Source organism: Centropristis striata, chromosome 1 (genome assembly GCF_030273125.1).
Source record: "Centropristis striata isolate RG_2023a ecotype Rhode Island chromosome 1, C.striata_1.0, whole genome shotgun sequence".
Lineage (NCBI taxonomy): Eukaryota > Metazoa > Chordata > Actinopteri > Perciformes > Serranidae > Centropristis > Centropristis striata.
In genome coordinates this window covers 30416946-30431443 of record NC_081517.1, presented here as the reverse complement: position 1 = coordinate 30431443, position 14498 = coordinate 30416946, and the positions used below count along the sequence as shown (strand labels likewise).

Here is a 14498-nt window from a genome sequence, read left to right as displayed (position 1 = left end):
TGGGTGAACTGACTAGCTAACGTTACGAGTCGAGCATTGATCAGAAGTTAACCCTCTGGAGTCTCCAAAAGCACCAAAGCATGACTTCTTCATGACATCCAGACTAGAAAACAAAGCAGCGTGGAGCCCTACTGTAAATTTACCTCTAAAGTTCTGGCTGTAAACTCCATTAGGCCAGTTTCAGTTTGATGATGATATACCAAGTAAAACTGGAGACAAGGTCAAATATATTTAGTATAAAATGATAGAACTGGATGTAACCCTCTTATATATTATATTTGCAACCTTCGTTCACATTTGCAACATTTTTTATTGAGCATGATAGTGTTTTGAAAGTAAAAAAAGATTCAAAATCCCATTTAATGTTGGACTAAAGGACTGAAAAAGACACAAAATGACTAAGAATATACACAAAATAACAAAAAGACACAAAATAACTAAAAAAGACACAACAACCACATAAAAAGGCACAAGAAGACACAAATGACCAAAAAATGCACAAAATGACTTATAAAGACATGAAAAGGATTCAAAAATGGTCAAATAGCCCAAGACTCCATAGAGTTAACCAACCACCAAACATAAACAAAAGCGTTAGATTATCAGCTATACCCTATGTTATTAGCTATATTTTAGCTATGCACTCCGAAACACTGTCACATACAGTAACTAATTTGTTTGGTGTATGCTACTATGTTGTCAGCAGTTCTAATGTCTACATTTATAAACAGGTAAGTAATATAGCTGTGTTGTTTGTGACCATTAATACGTTAGTAATACCTATAGAACTGCAACTTTCTGTCCCCATCATCTATTATTATCATTCATTTTATTTTGCCCTTTAATTATCAATGTATAACAAGTCAGAAAATTGTAGATTACAGTAAAATTGGTTGTTTTGTCTGACTACTAGACCTACAAATCCCAATGACACTTCAAATTCAGTAAAATTGTTAAGCTCATCAAATCCCTTAACATTTAAGAAGCTAGAAAAAGCAAATGTTTGGCTGCTTTGCTTCATCAATACTTTCAACAATTAATCTAAACACATTTGTTTTTCATGAATTCTCTGTAGAACTGTCATGATTAGTAGACTGTAGACTAACAGAAAATAATCACCAAGTAATTTTTCATGAAAAAATGGCATAAAATTATGACTGAAGTATGGATATTTCCTGCTTTTTCAGTTATATGCTTAAACAATCTGTTATGTCATATTAAACTAAATATATTTTTCTCTACCAAACAACCAATCGATTCATCTAGAAAACAATCTGCTGATTGGCTGATAATAAAAAATATTAGGTATTTGTTACCCTAGCTGTAGTGCAACAAATTATATTTTTTCCCATTAATCATTAATGCGATATAACAAGTCAGACATACATTTGTATGACATACAGACCCAAGACTTGAAATGTAGTTATATTAAAGAGTGAAATTTAAGATCCATTTAAATGTAAGAAGCTACAATAACCACATGTTTGATTGCTTTGCAGTTAGTCGGTTGACAAAATTGCTTTTCTTTTGCGATAGTTTGACAATCATTTCAGCACTGGAGGCCTGACAGGTCAGTTGTTCCTATCCATTGGTTCCCATTCAGAGATGCTCCCTCCTGACTCATGGCTGCGTCTTATGTCTTGTCCCGTGTAGATCTCTGCTGAGCAACAATTTAGGTTATAAAGAGGTTCATTGTGACACAAACCAACATAAATGAGGGTATTCTCTTGACTTGGTCACATTACGTGGAGCAGTCTGGGCCTATAGACCGAGCAGGCCCCCCGGGGGTGAGGCTGAGACTTGTGTTGGTGCATGGTGCTGGCTGGACGCGGCTAGCTAATCGTTTCCAGCCTTGCTGCGGTAGTTTCTGCCAGGCCCTTGAGATAATACGCCTGTTTGTTTTATAAAAAACGTGGAGCCACTTAATGGCTTGTTTATGTTGTGTGTGATTTTTAAAGAATCTAGAGAATGATGTGAGTAACTTTCCTGTTTTATGTTCTTGGAGGTAAAGGGGGCAGAGATAGGGTCCAGATGTGTTCTGATTGTGCATGAAGACATAGAGAAAGAGTTATTGTTGACTTTTCCTTTCAAAATCACTGGTGAGTTCTGATTAACATTTATAAGGACTGGATATGTTGTTGTGTAATCAGTATAGTATACTATGTGTGTTTCTGTGGAGGGAGAGGAAAAAACACTAAGGTTGTTGACAATAACATGAATTAGCAAAGGACCCGTCTGCTGTTTTTGGAGTGCACCACTGAGGTTTCTCTCCCTCCCTGTCTCCCTGTATTTCCCTCCTGGTGACAGTGGCTCTCATGAATTTGTTTTGCATCACATTTGCACTGACACATGTTCTTTCTTGTGTGTACATTTAAGATGCATCTTCATAAAGCATCAAAGCAAAAAAATACAATGCATGAAACCAGAGATAATGTCATGCCATTTTACTATTTAGTGTACACACACTTTGATGGTAAACAGACACTATTTTAGGCAGCGGTTGTGGTGATTTCATATAAGGTTTACACTGCGGCATTGGTTTGTTAAAAGTATTGGTGCGAACCACAAGAATGAATGTGTCACTGAGTGTAGCACCAGAGTTGAAATGGTGCACTGTCATCCTTTCTCTCCTTCTCTGCTACTGCCTGTCTCCCTCCCCTCTCTATCCTTCCAGCCTCCTCGCCCTGCTGGCTTGCTCTTCATCCAGAACTGGCCTTGGTCTGCAGTGTGTGTGTGCATGTGTGTATGTGTAGAAACATGATGTCATTGCTAATTGCTTAGGGCTCCTGGGCTGTTAAGTTAAGGTTTATATTCTGCCCCTCTCCCCCCTTTCTGCTCTTTTTTTCACATCATTACTCTTACCCTCTCTATTTACCCCCCTCCCCCTCTGTAGCATTTCTATACAGGAGTTGCTGAGTATGGAAAAAGTGACTTAGACATTTATGGGCCGAGTTTTGGCCAAGCACTGCAGACTGTTTTAGTGTGTGTGTTTGTTTAGATTTGGTGTTATGAAAGTGCCTCAGTTTCAAGATGGCCTCACTTCTGCTGAGGTAGCTTCTATATCACAGAGGCAAAATAAAGGAGACACACATGCATGTACCCATACTGTACACAGTGCACATGGACATGGACAGAAATAGCGATTCAGTAATGTAAGCTGTCACCTTGTGAGGCTGTCAGACACCCAAAAATATCCCACGATATCTCAGCTTCCCCAAAGGGCTCTGCAGATTGGATGTAATTATGTTGCACAGACTATAAACGTGTGTGGTGTTGGGACTTTCTTGCCTTGCAGCACCAACCTGCTAGTCTGTGTGTGGTCGAGGTCACACACAACAGCTGATGAGAAAGGATGGTGAAAGTGTGCGTGTGGGTACATGCTTGTGTGACTGTGTGTGTTTCTGCGTGGGTGTGTGTGAGCAATCAGATAAAGAGTATGGAGATCCGTTATCACCACTCTGCTTCCCCTGTGAAACAATACCACTGGTCTGCCCTTGACTAAACCAGTGCGTGTGTGTGTGTTTAGGCATGTGCATATTTGTGTGTAGAGTCTGACCAGATTGGACAGATGAATGATGAATTAAGGACAGCAGAGAGTCGATTCATCCCAGGCTGTCAAGTTGGCAAGATAACCAGACTGCAGTTTGTTTGTGTGTATTTATGTGTGGTGTATGTGTGTGTTGCCAGTCTTTTTCTCTATCTCACTCTCTTCACTTTCTCTGTCAGCCCCCTATCGATGCCTCTCAATAGGGTTATTGTGCCCACTGTCAGGCAGGCTGCAGTGTGTGTGTGTATCTGTGCATTGTTGTTGCAGGGAGCAGGGAGCCGTGAGGTGTGTTTGAACAGAGAAGGAGCACAGAGGCCCTGTTCATCCTGTAGGGTGTGAAACTGAATGATAGGGCCCCCTTTCTCTCTTTCCATCTGTCGCTCTGTCTATCTGTCTGTCTCATTCTTTCTCTCCCTTTTTTGACAGTTTTTTCACCCACATGCTCGATTCTTATCGCCTCCATTTTGCTCAATTTTACATTGTTTTCCTTCTTTGCGTGCGTGTGTGTGTGTGTGTGTGTGTGTGTGCGTGCTATGTTGTAATGTGTCAGCTCCTGGCAGCCCTCACTGATCTGCTGTCTTCTCGCTGTCAAGGCCTCCTTGTGATTGGATCGTCAGTATGCATGTTATTCTGCCTACAAATTACCTGTGGAGGCAGGCGAGGACAGACAAGTTTTCCACTTTTAAAAGGAGCCACACACACACACACACACACACACACACACTTTCCCACTCTTTTGTTTATATGTTTCTGTTTCTGATGTTGTCTTTTCCACCCCGCTGCACTTTCACACGTATACCCCCATCACTCCCAGTTCAGCTGCATAAGGGTTTTCTCTCTCTCTCTCTCTCTCTCTCTCTCTCTCTCTCTCTCTCTCTCTCTCTCTCTCTCTCTCTCTCTCTCTGACCTTCCTCTCTTACTCTCTCTGACTTTCAAACACATCGTCACAGACTATGAACACTTGAATGTGATGAAAGAGGCTGTAAAGGCCAGAGCCCCAGGTACCTCTGCAAATTGGCCCACTACAGCGAGTTCAAGGATTTCTGCTGTGCTGTCTCAAAACAAGGATTGACTCATACTTGGTAGTCTTCTCCTATCTTCCATCTTTGCTGCATTCACCAGCAACACTTAAGTAGATAGACAGATGTTCAACTCTGAGCAGGCAATTGTAATACATAAGAAATATGCAGGAACAAGTAGCCCGTAGCTACAATAGCCCGGTCTGCCAAGTGGAATGGTTACACCAATTAAAAAGCTGTATTCTATTCAAAACATCTCACTCGTAATTACAGTAATACTGCCAAGGATTTGTGACTGGACAATATAACGCTTATTCTACTATTGAAGGACAATAATCAATGCAGTGTTTCCCATAGAATTCAATTTTTTTTTTGGTGGTATGTGAGCAGGAATTTGTCGTCAACTCCAGACACAGTGTACTTACACAGTGTATTTAATCTTTTTTAACAGTAAACAACAGTCTTCATGTATTTTTTTTTAGCTAACTACTGAGCTATTTGCCACTCAATTAGTGTTATCTGTGCTTATCATTGCACATTTGTAAACAACCAGATCCGCCCTGATGAACAGAATTTTCTGTCATTGCTGATAATATGTGCTGTTTTTGCAGGACGTGAACATTTTAGTTAATAAGTTAAAGTATCCTGTCCCGTGCGTTGGCTTGTCCAGCTGCTCAAATTGTGGCATGATGCAAAATAGTGCTGCAACTAAAAGTCATATAATGGCAAGGAAAACCCTGCGACTTGCATGCTTATTCTTAATTGAAGATTTGTTGCTCTGGGATTGACAGCAACAGTGATAGACATGAGTTGGGTCTGTCTGTTGTCAATGTGTTTATGAGAGGACGTGAAAGGGAGGGAGCAAAGACACACCATGCACAGTTCAATTAAAATAGATTTTTAAATAGCGAAAAAAATGAAAATCAATATGTGGCGGTGAATGTTTGTATTGTGACGTCCCTTCACAAATAAATCAGTTTATGGGAAACATTGCACTACCAGAACATAATGGGTTTGCATAAACCCTCATTGTGTTGCATTTCTCACAATCTTCTTGGGGTTTATATTTAGGCTGTCTTACTTGTGTGATTTTGTAGTTTAAAATGGCTGTAAGGCTTTTATTAGGTTTACATCTTTGATCGGCACTGCTGAGATCTTGTGACAAGCATGTTCTTGAAGTTCATTTTTCTCAAAGCTCTTATGAGAGTCATAAAAGTGTGTCACATTGGTGCATTTAGCTGTTTAGTGATTCTGGCATCAGTAAAAATCCTTTGACATATAGGCTGCCACGGTCAGGGATCGAACCACCGACCTTCTGACCAGTGTGCAACCAATCTACCAACTGAGCCACAGCCGCCCAAATCAGAGGCAAAGGGCAAATCAGATATACATTATTTAAGGCCTTTAGAAAGTTACTAATATCAAAACTTATAAATATTTGACATAGTGCTTATTTCAAAAAGGATATATTAGTGCTTTCCCTCAAGTCTAGTTGAAATGACACTAATCGATACGATACATTGCAGAATGGGCCGTGGTTAGGCTTGTCTTTTCAACGGGCTCTTGCAATACATTATCAATACCCTGGCACTAATGCAGATTGCTGCTTGCTTTACTGCATACATTTAAACTCCAGAGCTTTCTGCCCGGTCAGCCTGTCTGCCACTTTATTGCAGTTTTACATTTGAACGACAGTGCATGTATACATGTTGTTTTATGTGGGACAGAAAACCTCAGACTGTATGCATTCCTATATGTTTGTTTGATCTTGTTTGAGCTCAGTTTGTACATATGTGTTTGATCTCATTTGATCTCAGTTTCTACATATTTCTACATATTTGTTTGGTCTCAGTTGTATAAAACTGAACGGAGAACCTGACCAGTAAAGGATTCTTGTATCCAATACCAATGTAGAGGGGAAAATTCTCAGACTATTGACGTGGCAGCTGATATAGTGAATTTTCAAACTTGAATTAAAACAGATCTTTTCTATGTGGATTATGATTCATTTCTAAAATCACCCCAAGCATTGTTTTTAAACATTATTATTTTTCAAACAACATTATAAATATAATAAAGCATTTCATTTTTTTTTTTTTTTTTTTTTACAATTTAGGGAGCCAGCATATGATTGATGGTTGCACAAAAGAATAGATTACATGCTAAACAATGGACACTCATGACCTATACAGCATTTACTGTGTGAAATAGTATTGTGAGGTAGTCATCCTTCTCTATAAAACACTGCAGCAAGCTCACTGTAGGTTTTACAGACTTAACAACTTCCCCACTCTCCCCTCTGTTGTAACAATTAACCTTCGTAGGCCAGAGCCTGCAGGAAAGTCATTGCTTTGTGGTGAATGCGCAGGATGACAGGTGATAGGAATGTTGAATCATGATCACAGTCATTGTGGTGATTTGGGTTCCTGACCAGCTACGTTTCCTTGTGTTTACATCATATCCTGTGGTGGGAGTAATAATAAGTTAACATCTGTGGTTAGGATGTGTTGCAGTGATTCATACAGTTGCATTAGCATAAAAACAGTTTTTATGAGTTTTGTAGACTAGAAATGAAATTAATTAAACAGTGTTAACTTTGATAAACCACACGGTGCTGGAATTTGCCTCTTGGCTTTGCACTGACTTGGCAACACAAGTGGAGAGCGAGTCTTGGCCCTGTGTGTGTTTGCTCCAAACATTGGCGGCGCAGTGCTGGTCTACCGGCCGTGGTCAGCTAGCTGTATCATCCCAGTCCAAAACCAATGCCCTGTCAGGGAAGAATACTCTGCTAATGTTGGGAAACAACAACGATAACTTCCATTGGTAGTTGTATAGAGAGACAGAGAGACAAAGAAGGGGCCATTGTGTGAGAGTAAGAGACGGGGATGATTTAAAGTATTGGAGAGGGAGCGATCATTGCAGTGGTGTCTGTGGTTCCTTTGGCAAAGATGGGACATTCCTTTTCTGATGAGTCACTCTCTCTGATATTTTTTCTTTCCTCACATCTCTTCTTACGCTGGTACCCTTTCCCCTCCCCTCTAATTTTCAGAGTGTCTCTCTCTTCTTCTTGCTGTCTTTCGCTCTTTGGCCTAGTCATGTTGCTAATATCTCAACACGGCAGCCAATCAGATCAGACTAGGCTGCTATATTAATGCAATCTTGTGACATTGTCATGAAACAGCTTGCCAGAGGCTTTCTAACGAAATATTAGATAACAAGGCCATGTTGAACTCACTGACTTACGCACACACAATCTGAGTAAGAGCTATGTCGTTTGTGTCTAGACTTCCCTGTCCTCTCGGATGTCCTGTCACATCTCAGCTATATATAGGATGCACAGTCTCTTCAGTGCTTCTGCCCTCGCCTTGGATCCGAAAGGCCTTTTGTTAGTGTGGTTGTCTGCCTGCCTGTCTGTGTGTTTTCACTGAGAAGAGGAAGAAGGGTTTTTAATAAACATAGCTGGCCTCCATTGCTACTGAAGAAGACAAAAGAGAGCTGTAACGCTTGCAGTCAAGCAGAAGAGAGGCAGAAGCTCTAATAAGTATCACTATGAATCCAGCTAAGAGGTCTATCTTTGCTGATGAAAGAAATGATAAGAGCTTGCAGTCTGATTGTAAAAGCAGAACCCTAAACACATCCAAAAATATGGATAACATCTCGAGATCTTTAGTGCATGATTTGCAATGTGACAGAACTGTTTTCCAATAGAAAGAGTCACTATTTTTCAGAATTTATATAATTGACAATGGACGTCTTACCAAGCTGTAAGAGGTTAAAGTTTTGTTTGGAAACTAAAATCAAAAGACAAGTCTTTTCAGCAAATTTAGACAGCTGTAGCCAATTCATGGCACTTCAGTGAGTTGGTGAAATTACAAAATGCTACTCTCAACTGTTCCCTTTTGAGTGTGCTCCCTGCATACATGTGCTTGTCATATTTACACTGACATCACTGTGATTTTGATGTTGGAAAGATGGAAAGTGGAGTTGTGTCTTTGTGAAGTTCAAAAAGACCAGCAGAATGTGGAGTCTTAAATTAGGATGAAAACACTAGTGCCACAGCGCCGCATGGCGTCATATGACGAGCATCAAATGCTGCCCCTTGCACCAATAGAAAGCATCATCAACATCATGCAGTACATCAACAGAAAATCACACAGTGTGATTACTACTTTTACCAAAATAAAAGCTATGATTACTTCTGCACTAGCTTTGTCTGAAGAGCCAATCTACAGAGCTGTGGCTCGCCAGGCAATCATTTTTGGTCATAATATTTACACTGACACCATCGGTGTAGGTGATAGAGTTCAGGATATTTCTTGACCTCAACAACCAGTCTCTCTTCACCCGAGCTTCACTTTGTTTTTCTCGGGTTGTGAGGCTGGAAATGGCAGCTGTACATAGAAAATAATACAGGAGGATGTTTTGATGTGCTGTGTTTGGTGGTGGTGTCCTTCATTCTAGATAAAATTTGTGGTGTTTACATAATTTTCAGACAAGCAGCTAGTAGTTAGCCGGTTCCTTATCAAGTTTAAATGACTGTCAGCGGGAGGATTTTGAACAGGAGTCGGAAGACCAAACATCATATTTTTGAAAAGCTGATTACTTTAAAAGCTCTGAATATCTCCTGCCGGATGCGTAGCTGTGAAGAAGCTCATGCTGCCCCTCTTTGTAGTTAATGTTAGCTCAGGCAGCTAGAGTGAATAACAGTGTCATTCGGATGCTGTCAGTCAAAACCTTTACACCAATCCAACATGATCCACCAGACCATGATCCATCAGCCAATATAACATTTTTGAATATCACTGAGCTGTTACAATCAGACCACAAATGTAATATTCAGCCAAATATTTTTTTTCCTGTTATTTGAATCATGACTTGAGTAGCCCCCCAGTGTAATATATGTTACTATGGTGGAAATGGAGAAGGCTGATGGAAACTCAGGGCACTTGTTTCTATTTGCTCCTTTGACGCCCTCAGAATGTTAGTTTGGTCATCCTTAGGGTTGCAAAATTCTGGGAATTTTCAAAGTTGGAAACTTTCCATGGGAATTAACAGGAATTTATGGGAATAATCAGGAATAAACAGGGAACATTGAAGGCTGGCCCTTAACAGGGAACTTAAATATAGTTGGGGAAAATATATTTAGCATAATCTTGATTAAAACCAGATTCCATGCAAGTACACTTGAATATCTATGCTATTCCTCACTGTACTGAGACCACGCCCCCTACATGCACTCTGCATACCTCCATCACATGTTCAATTCAACATTTACATGTTGAGTGGGACTTTTTTGGAGGGAGAAGGGCTCTTTTCATTTAACATTTTGAATGGGACCTTTTGGGTATTTTTTTGGAGGGTGGGGGACAATCATGTTTGTTGTTCAAGGAAGGAAAAGATTGTTCCAATAAAAGAATTAAAACTTTAAAAAGTTCTACTTACAAATAAATCTGTTGAAATGTCATGATTTAAAAAAAAGATTTCCACAATTCCTCAGCTAAACTTCCCATGAAAAGTTTCCGGAAATTTACTGGAAATTTTCCACCCCTTTGCCACAATAGGTACAACCTCCTCTGCTGTCCAATGTGATTGAGTCTGGGCTAACAGTGATGTTAGCAGTGGGAGATGCTCAGTGGCACACTAAGATTTTGTAACTAAGCTATGAGCAGGACAAACAGTTTTTATTACTCTGGATGTATTGAAATCTGATATTTTCACATCTGTGGTGATCAAAGGCATTAAAGCATAAATCTTGCATTAAAAATATTAGTTGTGTGCTGCGCTGGCTGCTCTTCAAGGTCTACTGAACTGTACTGTAACTGAATGGAGGCAGTGAATAATACTTTTCTCATCATTGTAGTGTGTTTAAAACCTCACAAATACGATTTTTTATAAAAACAAAAAAATATGTACAAACAAAAAGCAGGAACCACAAGCACATGACAAATTAAAACACAGACGTGGCTCTACTTGTTGTTCTCTGACTACTCCTGGCACAGCCTGATGCCTTTAGCATCACGTCCAGGAAAAAGCTGTGGTCTCATTACGGCAAAGTCGCGCTGGCTGCACGACTGGCTCATGTGTGTCCCACAGAGGGAGCAGGCTTTAAGGGCTGAAATGGGACTTCCCTCCTCTCAGTGTGTTTTCCTTGGTGTCAGTGTTTGTGGTGTACTCTTTCTCCCCTCCCTCGACCTCCCCTCACCCACAGGAAAGAGGGACTGGGTGAAAACGGGAGGAAGAGGGGGGGCGTCTGGGAATGGGGGAGGGGTTACAGCACATTCGCTCCCAAGTTTCCCAAATCCAGGAAATCTTCTCTTGGCTTCTGTTTCTGAAATGTTTTTTTTCCACGTCACAGGATTTCAAAGTCTGTGAATGTGTGCTGGGTGAGATTTTTGAGTCTGTTACAAAACCATTTAACTTCTGTCACCCCCAGTGGTGTTTTGGCTATGATAGCTGGAGTTAATTAATCAGCAAGTCAGTGGTTGCCATAACTGCTCTGTCTCACAGGTAAATAAATAACTTAACATCACAGGTGACCTTTTTTATTTAAAACATATGCAGTAAATATGTACAAGCCACTCACTCTCACTATGTTTGTATTTCTTTGTTGCAGCCCTTAGTTTGCTAAGGGCCAGTGAATGGATCGTGTACACACATGCGCTCGCAAATGGCCGTCACTCACCTTAATTCCTGAGGTGTGTGTTTGTGTGTGTCTGTGTACTTTCTGCTCCCTTTGTTGACCAATTAGAGTTTTTTTGCCCCCAGTCGCCCTGACCCACCCACCAAAAAAAAGACATGCCTGAGATTCTTTGGCACACCCTGAAAATTCCTCACTGCTTTCCTTTCTTTTGTGGTCATTTTGTCTCTCGCTCTCCCACCCATGGAAACCACACTGGCGGAAAATGATACCTTTAGCTGTATGTATACAGTACATTGAGACATTCATAAATTCACACACACAACCAGGGAGACTCCGTCAGTCTCAGAGCGTACTTTAAACTACACAAGTGGAATTATAGTGGAGCTATTTCTGTCTGTCCTTCACACTCACTACTGCTGCTGCAAGGACAATGTATGGCCATGGGAGCACGCTCAGACCACAGAGCTCTCTCTGCAAGCAGTGTTTCAGTGTGTTTGTTTGTCTGTACACAAGATTGTTTGTTTAGGCGGCAGACTCAGTCAGAGTGTTACTTTGTCTCTGTTATTTCCCGTTATTGACAATCAAAGGATGCACACACACACATACACTGGGCCTCCTTGTTGTTCCACCCTTCTGCTATTTTTGAAACCAGATTCTGTAGATGGCTATAGTTTCTATAGTTTCTTACCTGATTCTTCCGTATTTAATTTGACACACACACACACACACACACACACACACACACACACACACACACACACACACACACACACACACAAACTGCTGTTGATGACTATAGCCTCTTTGATTTGTCATACATTTGTTAGTAGCTCCAAAAAATATTTACCTTTTTATATTGGCTTACCAAGAATAACCTTAATTAACATACCCTGTACACAACGGCCTCTGAAACTCCCTGTAGCTCAAAGTGCCAGCAGAAAAAGCAGAAAAGTGAAACGGAAACAAGACAGTGGTCAAGCAAAAAAAGGCACAAAGAGAAATCAGTATTTTCTGTTTAAAAATACGTATAGGCAGTTATAAATAGAGGTATGAATCAGTTCAACAACTGATGGAAAGCTAACAAAACATGTTAAAGTAAAAACTATACTAGAATTTTCCTTTCTATTATCTTTTTAGAACTTAATTCCACAGCTTGGAAGCATTATTAAAAATGCTGCATCACCACTTTTCTTATGAATGTGGCTCTGATCATCTAACAGACCTGACGTTGGGTATCTGAGTGAACAAACAGGCACATTAAACTACAGGGAGTCTGCATTGCAGGCTGGTCCTGAGCCATTTAGAGCTTTATATACAATCAGAAGGGCTTAAAAATCAATTGCGATTAATACAGGGAGCTAAATATGCTCTGCTTTTAGTTTGGCCTGGACTCTCGCAGGAGAAAAATTTGAAAAAAGTTTTGGCCTCTCAAAAGTGCATAAGTGGGGATTATATAATAGGCTGTATAGACATGGTTGTTGGAATGTGAAGAGCTATCCAGCTATGGTAATATGTCTTGCAGTGTTGCTAACTTCTTGTAGTGGAAGCAGTTTGCAGCTAAATGAGGATCCAGCCCACTCTGCAGCCAATGAAAATAAAGCCAGGAAAGATCTGGGAAGATTGCCTGCTATTGTACAGCTGGCTTAAACGTTCACTACCTCATCCAAAAGTTAGAAAAACAGCCAGTTGCGTTTTCTACTTCGCATGCCCTGCCTTGTTGACATGAATCCATCCATTTTGTTTTCCATGGCCGGGCCTCTGACTGCGACAGTTTTGCTTTCTTGTCAGTCTTTTTGGTAACAGATGGGGTTTCTCGTGTGCAGAGGGGGAGATGAGAACAGGAGGGGAAGAGCGGCTGTAAATCAGGGTTGTAGAGAGAAACGGGTGGTTTTATGAGAGTTTACAGACCTTCTTCACTTTTAATGAGAAAAGACAGCAATTCTCTTGTAGACAAAGGAAAGAGGGGTGGGGGGTGTAAGAGGTAGAAGATGAATGTGGTGGAGGCTTGGAGAGGAAGAGGAAGGGGAGAGGAAATGGGCAAGAAAATGGGATAAAGGAAAGAGGTAAAAGTCAAGTGGGATTAGCAGAGGAACTGGAATGGCGAGAAACCTTGAGAGGGTAGGGCAGGAAGGAGGGATGAGGCCTATCAAACTGTTGGCAGAAATCCACTTGGCATATGAATTTAAAAGCAATCTGTCCCTGGCTTGCTCAGTCCAGAGTCTGGTAAATGTTGGCGGTTACACACAGCACACACGTAAAAGAAAAGAGAGGGAGAGGTGGAGTGTTTGCAGCTGCTCCCTTCATTCTTGGTGGAGCCAGACCCCCCAGCACACCGAACACTATACCATGCTAACAACACACACATGCAACACCACACATTAGGTGGATTGGCCAGTGGGTCAGGAGTCAAAGGTCACTGTCATGCTGTGACACGTCCAAGATCTTATTACCCTCCCTCCCAGTGTGTGTTTCTGTCTGCCTGTCTGTCTGCGTTTTTGCACATGCTTTTAACTGTTTACAAGTAAGTCTGCATGGAAGGTTTATCCTCATATTTACTATTCATGTGTGTGTAAATGAGTGTCTGTGTGTTTTGTCAGTACCAATGCTGCCCTGCCCTCAGAGGGGCCCTGTAATTATGCCTAGACCCCCTTATCCACAGGACTGCAGGCAGCCCTCTGCGATCACTGTCATCCTATACAATTTGAGGCCATATCCAGATGTAGTTGGTATTAAACGTTACAGTTTTAGTTCATACTTCTTGCTGAACTGTAGCTCCACCCAAGTGTAAAAACTTAACATTTTACATCGGTCTGTAGTTAAAAGAAATGTTAAAGTAAGTTCACAGCAGTCTGTAGTTAGTGTTTGGACAGTGATACATCTTTGTTGATGGCTATACACCAGCACAATGTGTTTGCAATAATACAATCACTTTGGGGTTAAAGTGGTAGGGGAACTCCACCAATTTTACACATCAGAGTGTGTTTACAGATCTTAGGGAGTACTATTGCATTACGGGAAAAATGTTGTATGACTTTTGTGAGTCCAGAGGGAGCAGAGGGAATTTAATCTCAACACTTCCTTGCTGTGTCTCAAATCAGATACTTCCATCAGTACACTGTGTACACTATGTACTTATTTGTGTAGTGCATCAATTTTGACATGGTGTTGTCTTAAATCACACAATGATAATCGCAACATTTGATTCTTCTTCTTCTTCTTTATTCATGGAGTTAAAAAGATGTGATGTCACCTGACCTCCATAACCCACTCCTCACCTGTGCGTGGGGCTACA

General features: G+C 40.8%; 1 protein-coding gene across 3 annotated transcripts in view; it reads left to right on the top strand.

Moving 5' to 3' along the window:
- Positions 1 to 14498, top strand: part of apbb2b (amyloid beta (A4) precursor protein-binding, family B, member 2b) — a 50919-nt gene that overhangs the window by 604 nt on the left and 35817 nt on the right. The window lies entirely within an intron of this gene.